Source organism: Athene cunicularia (assembly GCF_003259725.1).
Source record: "Athene cunicularia isolate RWA chromosome 3 unlocalized genomic scaffold, athCun1 chr3_part1, whole genome shotgun sequence".
Lineage (NCBI taxonomy): Eukaryota > Metazoa > Chordata > Aves > Strigiformes > Strigidae > Athene > Athene cunicularia.
In genome coordinates, this window is record NW_020799097.1 from 10,397,188 (window position 1) to 10,411,330 (window position 14,143).

The following is a 14,143-nucleotide window of genomic DNA, read 5'->3' on the forward strand; positions in this document are numbered from 1 at the left end:
GGCCGGGGGCAGGTGCCCCGCCGCGCCGCGGGTGAGGAGCTCCTCCCGGTTTGTGCCGCCGTCCCTGCCCCGGCGTGACGGCTTTGCGGCAGGGCAGGGCAGGGCCGGTCCCTGCCGTGGCCCCGGTTCCGCCGCCGGCAGCCCCGCCGCTTGGGACGACCGGTGTTAAGAGGCTGGGCGAGCAACCGAGGAAAACGGGGAAAGCCGCTGCGAGCCAGGTGCAGCCTTTAAAGCCCAAGCCCAGTGGAACTGAGATTATTGCAGGCGGTTAAATAAAACAAAAGCCTTCGCTGTACATGACTGAAAAACGCAGGACTCAACCACTTCCCTTCCTTAAATTTCATGACGTTTGAGTCTCTCTCCTGCCAGCTTTTGGCCAAAAGGGAGTGGAGGAATTATGAACTGGGGGAAGTAGCAGGCTTGAACTGAAATGCCCTTTTGGTCTCAATTTACAGAGATATCGGAAGTCACAGCAATGAAAAAAATGCATGTGGAAAATCAATGAGCGCAAAAGACTGCAGTTTCAGATCGCTTGGAGAACAGGGTGTAAGTACCTGAACATAAACAGATGGCTCACACTGGGTGCGTTAATAAAGCCGCGCATTGTAAAGTCTCACACTGTGAAATTACTGGTAGCGATTCGCTGCGTCCCTGGTGGCAGCTCTCGCTGTTTAACTGGGTGTTGTCTCAAGCTTTCTCCCTGCAAACATTTTCACCTAAGCGATGGCTACTCCCTCGCAGGGTTGGATCGCCTTTTGCTAGCCAGCACTGGCATTAGTCACTAGAACAGAAATGAGTGATTTGAATATGGTCGTTATTAAAAATTGTATTTAAAAATAACCACTTGAAGACCAAATACATCACTGACTATATCAAATTTTCTGACGAGTTACTTGCAGCAGACTGTTACAGAAGTGTGTGTCAGTAGGGCAGATGGTTCACTTACGGTTCACTTAGTCCTACACATTGAAATATAATTCATCTTCTATGAGATAATTCCCATTTCTCACCGTCAAAAGAGAATGGTGACGAACGGATTTGTACCTTGATCTTACATAGTTTCTACAGCATATTTCACTTGAAGTGAACGTAACAAACTCATGTTGGAAAAAAAAACACAAATAAAGTGTAGTCATAGGCATCGGTGTTCTACGGTACCTGTCACCTTTTAACGAGCTAAATTTCCAATTTGCATCGTCCCTTGACATTCGTTGTCACTGCTTACAGTTCTAAATTCTTCATGAAGAAAAATAAAGTTGCCTTTGTGGAAGTTATCCCCACGCTGGCATGTCCTTCTGGCGATGGAGCATTGGCAGCTTGTAGCTATTTTCTCTGTAGATATAATCACAAGTATGTAGAGCCATTCCGATAGGCAGATAATTTGCTGTATAATGTAAGTCATCTAAATATGCTGTTCTAAGTCTCTTGAATCTCTTCGGCGGTGGGAAACTGGTGGTGGATTTTTCGCTGGCGTTCAGTGCCACCTCGCGGCGGCCCCGCCGGCCTGGGTGCCGCGTCCTTTTGGGCTCCAGAGCCTGAAAGCTCCACCTCCGGGGTGGCAGCAGGAAAAGCTGCAAGCGCTTTATAGATCCTGAGAGGTGCTGCTTAAATATGCGTTTGAATCCATTTTTATTTGACTTTTGGGTGGCACAAAGAATCATGCCTGGATATTTGGGTTTGTCTTTTCGCGAGCAGAACACTTCATTAAATAGAAAAAAGAATCATCTGAATGAGCAATTATGTTGATCATCTCATCCGTGCTGTGCCATGAAAGGTGGGGAAATATGCGGCTTATTCATTTCAAAGCTCTGACATTCACACAGAGTGCTGCTAGCATGTGCCTTGGTGTAGAGAAAGCAAACTAAGCAGCCCACATTCATACTCTTAACTCTTTTAGATTTCAAAGCAGGGTGGCCTCATCCAAACTGTCTGCTGGTCCCAGCTTCCAAACTATGCTAAGGAAATACTCTACAAAGGTCCAGCTAACCCAAGTCAAATCCATGGCAGTGACTCTTCTTGTAGTTGAACAGTGCAGCTATAGTTCCAGCTCCTGATTACAGTCTGAGCCCTAACTGTTTAATTTTCTAGTGGTCTTGCATCTGTACTCTTCCACACAATTACCCTGAAGGCAAAGGGCCTGTTTCATTCCTCACCTTGCAAGAAAGACTGCAGCAAAATCTGTGTAATTCCCTGACCTAGGGTTTCAAATGCTTTATATTTTGTTTCAGAGACTTTGTATCAGGAGACCCAGATCTGTGACTCAGCCTCACTTAGGCTGAGACCACACTCATTTCACTGTTCTAGGGTACACTCCAGCAATGAACTCTACTGGGAACACCTAAGTCACTGTGGTCATCACACAGGTATATTTAAATGTGTAACACCTGGGACTTGATCATGGCCTGAGTTTCATACTTACTGTAAAGTTGCTACATGCCTCCTTTCTCTTGCAGTGGATTTAGCCCATAAATATCAGTGCATTATGTGGTACCTGCCCTGAGCTGTCTAGCTGGAAGTGAGGAGGCCCTTAATTTATATTTTCAGTTATATATATATTTGCTTCTCTTCTCTGGAGCATTCTTTCTTCAGCCCATACATGAAAGCATGAAGCAAGCCAGTATCAAGAACAGTGGAAATCAGGGGTAGAGGATAAAAGAAGGGAGAGCAATCCTTTTCTCTTCCTGCTTGGATCGATGCATCAGGGAAAATGGGAATCCAACCCGCATGGCAGTGCTGTGAGTGCAGCAGAAAGAGGCACAGCAGCAGTACTGTAAATGAGCACAGTGGGTAATAATCTGTGGAAGTGCTTAGGCTTCCTTCTTGGAGTGGTTCCTGAGAGCAGAGGTGGAAAGCCTGGAAAGAAAATAATGAAAAGAGGCTCTGAGATGAGGTGGATTTTTCTTCCTGGAGATTTTGTACAGGACCGATTCTGTATTCAAGCATGGTTGTGGTCTGGAAGGCATCAGGAAGTGTAGCCAGCTCATATATTTTAGGGCTGAATTTGAACTTTATGCTGTAACTTTTATATTTTCTGATCAAATTTGCATGAAATGCTAACTTATACTTCTTTAAGCAAACTTCACTTCCATTAATCCCTAATATGCGCTCTCTAAGAAGACCACTAATTCTGCTGCACCACATACATGCATCTGTATGATTTATGAAGAAAGAATGATGTAGGAGAAAGAAGATACCACTTCCTTGCTTTCATTGCCTGTGCTGGTGGTTTTGAGATTAAAACTCAGCCTTTTGTTTTTTACTCAATTTAATCCAATCGGCATTTTTTGTTGCTGAGAAGACAATTCTAGTCAACTGCTGGAGATTGTTTCCAGATCATATTCCCCCGCCCTGCTCTTTTTGCTAAACAGATTTTCTAAAGGGCATGTCTGTAACTCAGATAATTTGTGTTCAAGCATAAATCTGTACGAAAAGCATGAAAGCTCAGTGGGGAAGGTAATCTTTCTCCTTTTTGTCAATAAGTAGGCAAGTAAGTACATTGCCTGCTGTGGCATAACATGCTGAGGGAGCCGTATGTGCCAGTAATGGCATACTGGGTCCTGCACACTTGTACTGTAATGGTAGCGACAAGCATCCTGCCGTCCTCATGCAGGCACAGCTTCTCAGTGAAGCAAGGAAAGCAAGAGCTAGCTAAATATGAACAGTTTACAGGCTAGTGCGAAAAAGCTCTGAGTAGATGTGGGAGGACAGGCAGAAATGGTAAGTATCTGTCTCTCTAGGCTGATAAGAATTTCTGGCATATATAGGAACCAGACCACTTGTTACCTGTCACAGCAGGTCCGTTGCTGTCCAGTGTCCCTGAATGAAAACAGAATTTAACTCTTAGATCCCCTTGTGATTGGTGTTCTCAGCAGAGAAGCCAGACTGATCTACCTAGAAACTGGAATGCCAAGGTACAAAAAGAGGAGGTGAAAAAGATCGGTGTGTTTTCATACAGAGGCTTAAGCTAAGTACAGTGCACGTGAAGGTACATCATCCCAAACAAGAAATGATCCTAAAGAGCTATATGGGACCCACCAGCATTGCTCTTCCAGGAAATAAGTGGGGCAAGTCAGAAGCTAATTACTTTAATTTTGTCATGTTCCTATGGCAAGATTATCAGATTCATACTCAAATAGGACTCAGGAAATACAATCTGGTAGAGTAAAATTAGACCACCACAGAAAACTAAAGTGGCCTCAGGTCTCCAGCTGACTTTAAACCAAACAAAACTAAGTTCCTCATCCTTAGGCTAAAACTTTTAGACCTAAACTCCCTTATCTCAGTTGAAGAACTCTTCTGTAGCTGTATGAAATAAATCATAGCTGTATGAAATAAATCAGCTGACCACATAACTATGCTAATCAGCAGTTACATATCTGCATCACCAGTAATACCTTTGGGAACAGTTCTCCCTGCAGAGACCAAATTAATCTACCTCTGGTTCCCTTTGTTCTCAGTTTTTAGCAGTTGCAGACACCCTGCAGTCTTTGTCTACCAGGAAAAATGAGGCATAGTAGAAATGACTTGTCCGATGCCAACAAGATAGCAGGGAATTCGGTCTTCATCTCTGGAGATAGTATCCTTAACACTGGAGAGTTCTTTCTACTTAGACTCTCCAGTTAATAGACTTCCTTTCACTACTTTGAGGATGATCAAACACTGGAAAAGGCTGCCCAGAGAGGCTGTGGAATCTCCATCCTTGGTCATATTCAAAACACAGCTGGACACAGTCCTGAGCATCCTGCTGTAGTTGAGCAGGGCAGGATGGACTAGATGATCTCTTCTCACCTCATCCATTTGATTCTGCAATTCATTTCTCTACAATGCCTCAGCAGATCTGGAAAGGGATGTCTTCAGGGTCTGCCTGACAGGTCTACTGCTGTTTTACACTCTAGTACTGTCAACCACACATACACAAGTAGTTTGGCACACTCAATACTGAAATGCTCACTCAGGATTAGTCTTTTGCAAGAGGAATGAGGAAATTTCTAAAGTAAACATGCTGTGATTTGTTAACAAATTGTGTAACTTCCACTTCATTGCCAGTAAAGTAGGTTTCTTTAAAAAACAATGATGTCATCAGGTTCTCTTTGTAGATTGGTTGGCTATATTAAGAAACATCAACCTACTCCTTTAAATACTGTGGTCATCATTACAGTCTTTGAAGAGTGGTGGTAAGTTCTCTCTGTAGGGGAACCAGTGACCTAAGGAAGCTGAGGCGACAATAATATTAGAAGAAACCAATCTAATCCTGAACATCAAGAAAGATGAGAAGGTTGATGCTGGAAATTACTGTCTAACAAATTACTGTCTAACAAACTTCTATCTCATATAAATTAACCATGAATATATGAAGACTGAAACCACTTTATGAACTCCCACATGACAACAGATCTATGAGCAAGAGCAGTGTGGACTTACACAGGATAGCTGTCACCATTGGTAGAATTCCACTAGCAGACCATGGCAGGAAAAATGTAGTCAATAAAACCGATTTGGATAGTTGTTCAGTACAGTGGTTTATACTCCATCTCACTCACAAAATTAAGTCATTCAATCTAGAAAATGAAATCTGTTATGGACTGAACAATGACCATAAACAGTGTCTGAGATGATAAAACAGAAATATAGGGCACTGCAGAAGTCTTGGTTACATCCAGGCTTTGTTTATACCTTCATTTTTTGACCTATAATAATAGTCAAGAGCAAGGTACTCACAATTTCAGAAGATTCTGATACCAGAGAAATTTAAAAGTGGGAAAAAAAAAAAAAAAAAGGAACAAAGGTGTGGCAGGAGTATGGAGAGATTAAAGGAGATAAGGGGAAGAAATCCAAACTAATGGGAGTTCCCTCCTCTCCTTCTCCTACCCTGCACAAAAGCTAAAATAAAATTTAAAAACAGCATGGGAATAATCCACTTTGTACTTCATCTTGGTTTCCAAGGAATAGCTGCTCTTAGGAGAAAGCTAACTGTAGTTGGAGATGGACCGCTGTGCTAAGTCATTCCTCCTCTTTGCTCTGTGTCACAAACAGATTCCCAAGTCCTAAGAACCAGCTGTTTGATGCTTACACCACTGACACAGAGGTAGATGGGAAAGAGATTAAACTAGTTCTCTTCAAGGTGGCAGGGAAGAATGAAGTCAGTTACCAAAATCTCTGCACAGTGTTCGACAAGGACACGGACATTATTTTAATGTGCTTCTCTGTGGACAGGCCTGGCTCACAGCAAAACATCCTTGATTTTGGGGTTCCAGAAATTAAAGTGTTCTGCCCCACAGTACCTATTATTCTGGTGGCTACCAAGGTAGAACTAAGGAGTCATGAAAGTATTAAGAAGCAGCTAACTACTCCAGGAAACAAGCCAATTAACACTGCAGAAGGAAAAGCTTTATCTGCCAGCATTGGGGCATATGTTTACCTGGAGTGTTCTGCCAAGACAAAAGAAGGTGTTGATACAGCCCTGGCAATTATTAGCCAATGTGCTTTAAATGAGAAAAGGATGAGAAAGATGCACTACAGGCATTGCCAAATTCTGTAAGTGGAGTTAATGTTATTTTGTTCTTGGATTTCATCGTGTGGAAAGGTAACGGGATGTCTTTGTTGCTGCTGTGTGGGCACTGTAAGGGCTCCATTTATGTTATAAGAGGAAAAAAATCTCTTGTATCTGCAAAGTGTCACACTTGAAAAGTTGGATTTGTTTCCTTCTCCACCTCCAAATCAGGCTGAAGAGCACAATTCCAGATTTGAGCTGAGTACTGGTCTTGAGAAATGAAAATGACCAAGTTCTCCACAGAGGTTTTTTGGCCAAGGGAGATACACACAGATTAGGACAGGAACCTGAAACAGCACTGCTGGGACAAGCACAAGAACATGTTGTTCAATTAATCTAATCCCAGTTTCCTGGTAGCAAGGCTTAGTGGCAAGCAGCTGTGCTGACAAGGTTTCCGTTCCATAGGCTATCTTGAAGGATGTCCTTAGGGAAAGGTGCCAACACACACACACACATGTACACACACACCCCCCCCACCAGTAGTCTGCTGTGCTAATAGCGGTGGGTTTCTCACTGGCAGAACAGATCTGACTTTCACTAGGATTCATTTGTAGGGCTGGCCTGGGCTTGGTTTCATAAATACATTAGCAATGCAATGTATAGCATAGGGTACAATGAAGGCATGCTATCCCACCTCTTCTTCAGGCACGGGTAAATAAACTGGGGTGAACCAACCTGACTCTGGGGTAGGATAATCCAGCTCTTGATCGAATTCCTACTTTAAAAGTAGAGAAGTAAAAAGACCAGACTTCAGTTTCTAAATCTCTTTGTCTTTATGGTCTGAATGTATCTTAAATCTTTCTGTCTTTCCTTAGCACTTGCAGGCAGAAGACATGAAGTAAAGGGAATGCCAACAACCACGCTCTCAGCTTTGCAAGTCATTAACAATCTGGAAAGAGACTGAGACATGCTGTCAACCTAAGCAGAAAATCTCAAAGAGGCCCAGAGATGGACCAAAATGGAAAGAGTTTTTGGGTGTGTCTCTATATACCTCCCTTCTGTGAAGCACTGATTGCTGGCAGCCCAAGGAATGGAGTTATGGGCTGACATTAAAGGCACAAATCTGGAAGCAATCAAATAATGTGCCTGCAGGATTTGAAGGCACATGCTGTATCACAATAAGTGGACAGAGAAATGTTTTAAGGTAAACCCTTTCTGAACCTGAAGTAAAGGTACAGGGCTAATTGAGGCTAACTGTCATGAACAGGGAGAACACTGAAGTCTATCACTTTCTTCTGCTGACTCCCTCGGTGCTGGTTTCATCACTCTGGAAGCATGGTTATGGTTTCTCAGGGGAAACAAAGTGAGAATAAACACAAATTTCTAAACTGATTATGCCACCTGGAACTGTACATTTAGCAAACTAGCTTTTCCAGGTGAGAGACCTAGTAAAATATACACTTAAGATTTTTTCCATTACCCACCAGTATTTGTCTATTGATGGTATCATAGGTAGAAATACTGGAGTTGGCCAGGTAGGTATTCATTCTTGGATGGGTTGCTGCTTTCCTTCTACATAATTTTTAATAGCAGTTTTGAAGTCCACAATCACACTGTGGTATAATAACAAATGCTTCAAGGAGAACACTTTACTTTTCAAAAGTATACCTTTCTTCCAAGAATCTCTGAGCACTTTTCAACATGAATTACCAGCCCACCTCTTGGTGATAAAGTAGGCGTTATTTCCATTTTCAAAACTGAGAAACTGCTGCCTAAAGTAACTGTGAACGATCGACTTCCTGAAGCTTTCTTTTTCTTGACTTGTTTTCAATGCCCTTCCCCTTTCGCCTCCTGAACCATTCTTAACCTCAATTTCCTCTCCTCTCTGTCTATAATAAGCCCGTCGATACAACCCGATATTGTACTGAAACTGTAAAACTCTTCTCCCATGCCACTTGGATGTGAGTGTGTGCTGTGTAGATGTGCTCTCCTGATTCAGGTAGTAAAATGCGTTAGTTCATTTCAAAGAGTTGTAGATATTTATGTAGATAGGTTTAAATTGTTATTTCCATTTTGTCTGTGTATCTGTGGGTGGGGAGAATTAGACCGCAAATAAGTTGCAGTGTAATTCTAATTGCAAACAGGTGTCTCAGGTGCCTCTGATGTGCGGTATTGAATTGGACAGAGGCAGTTTTGCAAAGATGCTAAGCACCCCCTGCTTGGAAAGTTCAGACCACTGGTGAATCTGAGCTTACACTGCCTGTTGTTTAGTAGGACGCTGATCAGCATATTGACTGCTGTCTGTTCTCAATCTAAATAAACAAGTATTTTTCCACCAGAAGGGTGCTTTGTTCAAGACAAGAGTAACCGGTTTCACTCCCAGTATTCACTGTACATATCTCTGAATTAAACTGTCGTTACAATGATCATAGTTTTTATTTCTTAACATTAACCTTTTTATTGTTTTTATGTGAAATAAAAATTTGGCAATCTCTTTCCAGTGTATACTCCTCCGCAACTGGAAAAGAGAAATCCGTGGGAGGTTTTTTCATCATCCTTTTGCTAAAGCTGTATAAATTCTCTTTTTGTCACTTCTGTCAAAAAATCCAAATGCTCTTCCTCTTTATCTGTCTCAGAGCATTTTTGCAGGAGCAGGTTACTATGTGGCTGTTTAAGAAATCCATTGGACAGTTGTCCATGTTTTAAAACGGCATCTGACTCCCATAAGAAATCCACAGATTAGATAGTTTCCTTTATTGTATTTTAGCACCGGCTTGTGATTCAGAAAGAAGGCGGTATAGCCCAGTAGTCAGGATATTAGACTAAGACATATGTATCTGGGTTTACTTCCCTATTCCACTGCAAACTATGGTCTGTATGACTGTACAGAAAAGACTGTGCTGTAAGGTAGCTGGAAGGAAGCAGTGCCCCCCCATAGCAGCACGGAGCTCGACGGGTGCTACTTCATCCTTCCCATTTCAGGCTGCGTCTTCAGGAGTCTCTGCAGCAGGCAGTGCACATACACCCTCCAGCTGACGTTGCGCTTCCTACCCCCAGGCCTGCCGGGTTGGTGGTTGTACTCATGCATGTGAAGAGCTCAGATATTCACCATGGGAGAGCTACAAAGTCTGTATGAGACTGACACTGTGAAAGTGATACATGCCTATCTCTTAAACCTGGAACAAAAATCAATAGTGATAAATCTATATAGAAGTAAACTGCCAGCAGTCGATATACAGGCTAGACTTGAGCCAGAAGAGCTACCCCGTAATGCATGTCTTTCTTCCAGTACTGGAGGGGAGAGGAAGGGAGGGGAGAAGAAGAGGAAGAGGGAGGGGGATAGGGAAAGGAAGAGGAAAGGAAAATCACAGACTGTTTTACGAACCATTTTTTTTTTTTACTTTTGTGAATTTAAATATTAAATATGGCTTTTTATTAAGGAAAACAAAAAGCAAAGGAAAGAACTACTGCAGAAGAGAAGATGGAAATTAACTGAACATTCATGTATCGTTCAACAGGGCCATTTCTAAGATGAAATACACTGTTTACTCCCCACCACAACAGTTTAAGACATATGTCCAATTGAAACAGCAGGGGAATTTATACTATATTAGGTGAATATGATGATATGCATCACAATTAAATAAGAGCTTCTTTGCAATTGCAGTGAAGCAAATATGCAAATAAATTATATTGATGTCTTTCAGTAGAAATAGAGAAAGATAGAAAGTCAGTACATAATAATAATAATAATAATAATAAGGCAATATATAAGAGCAAATTTCCATTTTCAGTGCAAAGATAGTTTACATATTTCATGCAATAGTGTTGCAGTAGCCTGCATGCCTAAGAATATCATCAAGACAAGGTTTGTGACAAGCTGACTTCAGTGGGAAAAAAAAAGACAAGATCCTGGACACTCATGTCTTCAAACACCTCTTCCAGATCTCATCTGATAAAGGATAAGCCACGAAAACCATGACAATCTAGAATGTGTTTTGTACAGACATTTAAGCAGAACCTGTAAGCTTCAGTAACATCTACAAGATGACATATTAGTAGCGCTTTAGCAAAAACACACCCACACAGTACGGGGCTTTGGAAAGAAGTCTGAAACTAAAAAAAACCACATGTGTTATTTCCCTTTCATTGCCTGTTTCGTGGATGGAGTGGATAGAGGGTAATATGTCTTGCTTAGCAAGACCATTCTCCATTTTGTATTAGTTTCCTGTGTAAATATGTCTTTCCAGTGGACAATCTATCAGTCTACTCACTAATTCATCTGTTTACTCAAAGTTATCATCAGACAGGAAGCATGCTATATTTTACAAAAATAGATTCTCTAAGGTTTTTGTCTCGGTTTTCTTCATAATATCATGCCACTTAATCAAATTCTTTTTCTGAAATGTACTGCATCTGTTTTAAATAATTTATCAGCTTAGTGTATCTCTGCAATCACTTGGAGAATGACAAACTGATACAAGAGCCTATAATTTGTTATTATGCTTTGATGGAAATATGGGGCTGGATCATGGTATTTCTCCACAGCAGCTCAGAGTAGCATATGAAAAGGCAGAAGGACTGCAACTATATTTGCCAAAACTAAATTTTAGGTGTCCCTAAGGCCATGAAAGCCTCTTTGTTCAGTTTAATCTCTGCAAGTGGACTTGTCCGTCATTGAATGTACCTCCATGCTGTTGATGTGCTCGCATTTCAATCTGTTTAGTTCCTAAACATGTGCTTTATGACAGCTACTTCCAGTGTCAGGGTGAGACAGCTTTTTGGGTGGGACTTGTCTCAGCACATCCCAAGGGCCGTGCCTGTTGAGGAGACAGACTGGTAGAGGAACATCTGATTTGGAAGTCACACCAATGACTGGTTTCTGAGCAGTTTGATGCCATTGGGAGCAACTCTGTCAGTCCAAGTGTGTCTGAACCAAGCAGTGTTGCAAGGTGAATGTGCCTGGGTGCTGGGAGAAGGGGATTTAGCTGCCTGTCATCATCCAACTTCGGTTGAGAGAGAGTTTGCAGGCTTGAAGGCATTAAAAAGAGTAATCTTCTCCTTTTCAATCCTTCTGCTCAAATCCAACTGCCAGCCCATGTGAATAGGTCATTGTCACAGACTGCCAAATCCAATGGCCCAGTAGAAGCAAGGCTGCTGCAGTTCTCCACCTCCAGGTCCAGCCGGCAGTGGGGCTAAGCATGTATTCCCAGTAGGCACATGAGCACAAACACACGTATCTATATATATACATGGGCAGCAACACAGAAATGCCTAACATATGCAAACACAAGCAGCACCAAAGGCCTCATCCTGTTCTGCTCTCTGGCTGGTCAGACGAAATCCCATTAATAGAATATATATATATATATATATTTATACAGACATATATATGCCATGGATCCCCCTAGCCACTGGCCCGAGACACTCAGTCAACACAGTAGCTGTCCCCTGGATCCTCTCATTTCCAGTTGGCTCTTGCACAAACACACACAAACAGGTCTCATCTGACTTCCAGACCCCACAATCTCCACAGTAGCTGGCCAGGACCCTCTGGTCCCTCCAATAGCCAGTGCACAGACCTCTGATGACTCCAGCATCTAGTCCAGGCTTACAGTTGCTTCAATCTCTGGCTCCCAAAGCCTCTTATCCCACTCACCAGCTAGTCTGACTTGGCATTCTCTAGCAACTCACCTATACCCCCAAACACATGTACACACAGAATAGAGTCCTTCACCCAGGAAAAGCATCTGAAACAGAGTTCAAGGAGAAGACAGGCCCTGCTGAGCAGGTGCAGGGCATGGCCAGACAGACATACCAACCAGCCAACTTTTTGTATGCCACTGGCCCCTTTTATCCCCTTGTCATTCTTTTTTCCCATGCTTGCTCCTTCCCAAACCACCCAGATCCCTCCCTTCTCCCATGCTTGGTTCCTTCCCTAAACATCCCACAGTAAGTCCTGTGAATTCCAGGATGCTCATCCTCTGCATCCCATATGTCCTGAGGCAGTAATTTACCCCCCTCAGACTGAAGGAGCTTTTACCTTTAGCTCAGGGTGCTGGGTGTCCCACTGGACCCTGGGCTGAGGGTGCACTGTAACAGCCCTGGGAGGGGCTGCATCAGGGGCTCAGGTCACCCACTGGGTTTTTGGGGTTCCTCCCCCCTCCCTGCCCCTGACCTCCTTGGTGTTCATGTTGTATTCCAGCCACCATGGGAAGACACTTACGGGTTTGCCCGTGCCTGCCTGACTCACAGGCTCTGCCCATCGTTGACTGCTGTTTGCCACCACTTACCCCTGGAACAAAGTGAAATGTGGCTGTGTTTAAAGCCTGTGGCAGGGTAAGTCTAAATAAATATTTATCAGCAGCCAAATGTAGAAGAGAGAGCTAATAGAAATGCATCTTTTGGAAGGCTCCCTGTACACCAGTTTTCTGCAGGAAGGTAAATTTAAATTAACGTTGCACTAAAGCACTGCTTTGGTATTAAAAAAGATGAATGGGTCCAGGTACATTTCCAGTGACCTGTTGTAAACATGGTATATGCTGCATCAGTAGTAAATTGCCAACAGATGATGGTGCTCTGAAATAAGATGGAGGCAGGTCAGACTTTTGCTTCTCTTCACCCCGGTCTCATTGGAAATGGCACACCGGCTTCTTCCCCAACAACTGGAACTCAAGGCCCACAGGGCTCGATCAGCCCCTGCAGCAGTTGTCAGAGCACCGTCATGGTCCCCTTCACTGAGCTTCAGCCTGGAGCAGGGGCCACAGAGGGAAAGCCAAAGGCTCAGCAATGAGCAGCATCCGACATCTTGAAACCAAACTTGTTATTTTCCTCTGCTACTACTCAGACAGTTGGATTCCCATTACAAGATGGACTTGGCTTTATAATTAGCTGGATACAGAAAAGTCTCATGGTAACATCTATCAGGCTTTTTTGACATACTTCTGTGACAACAGCCATATGGATCAAGAGATGAGATTGTAAACTCAGCACCATCTTTTTGTTACATGTCTGTACAGTGCCTAACATGAGGGGCTGAACCACCCCAGAGGAGAGGGAGGAGGTCCTGATGGTGTCAGGGTCTGATGAGGTCCTTTGCTGTTGCCTGGCCACAACCCAAATGCTTTCAGACAAGAGCAAATCATCATGACTGGTAAACTCTGCTAATCAAGGTCTTCACAAATTCTCAATCTGTCAAGAAAAGATGTTAATACAGTGCTGGCACCACAGTTGCTTCTCTACATGGTTATACACCCAATCTCAAAGACCCCTGGGGAGAAGAGACCAGAGTCAATCCTTACTCACTGTGACTCACCAGGAAGCCGTCCACCCAGCGCAGGACCCAACCCCGGCACTCAGTCTGCTGCCCTAACTCAGCTACAAATTAGTCTTAAACATAAATGGTTTTTATCTCTAATTAATTATTAAGGTAGTATGTAACAGCACTCAAGAAAGATCATATTGGTATGTGTCTGGATGCAACAGAGCCCTCACTAAATCATGCTGAACGCTGATTTCCCTCCTGCTATATAGCAGATTACTTTGGGCTTGGTGCTGGTACATAAAGAGAAAATTTGTTAGCCTTCTGGAAAGCCAATAGGCTCTTGCCAAACTGGGTTCGGTGCTGTTAATCATCTTGATGGCACCATCTGC

At 43.0% G+C, this 14,143-nt stretch overlaps 1 pseudogene; it reads left to right on the forward strand.

Moving 5' to 3' along the window:
• The first annotated feature begins 5,903 nt into the window (after positions 1-5,903).
• LOC113478934 lies at positions 5,904-6,538 on the forward strand (annotated as a pseudogene).
• Positions 6,539-14,143: the final 7,605 nt, after the last annotated feature.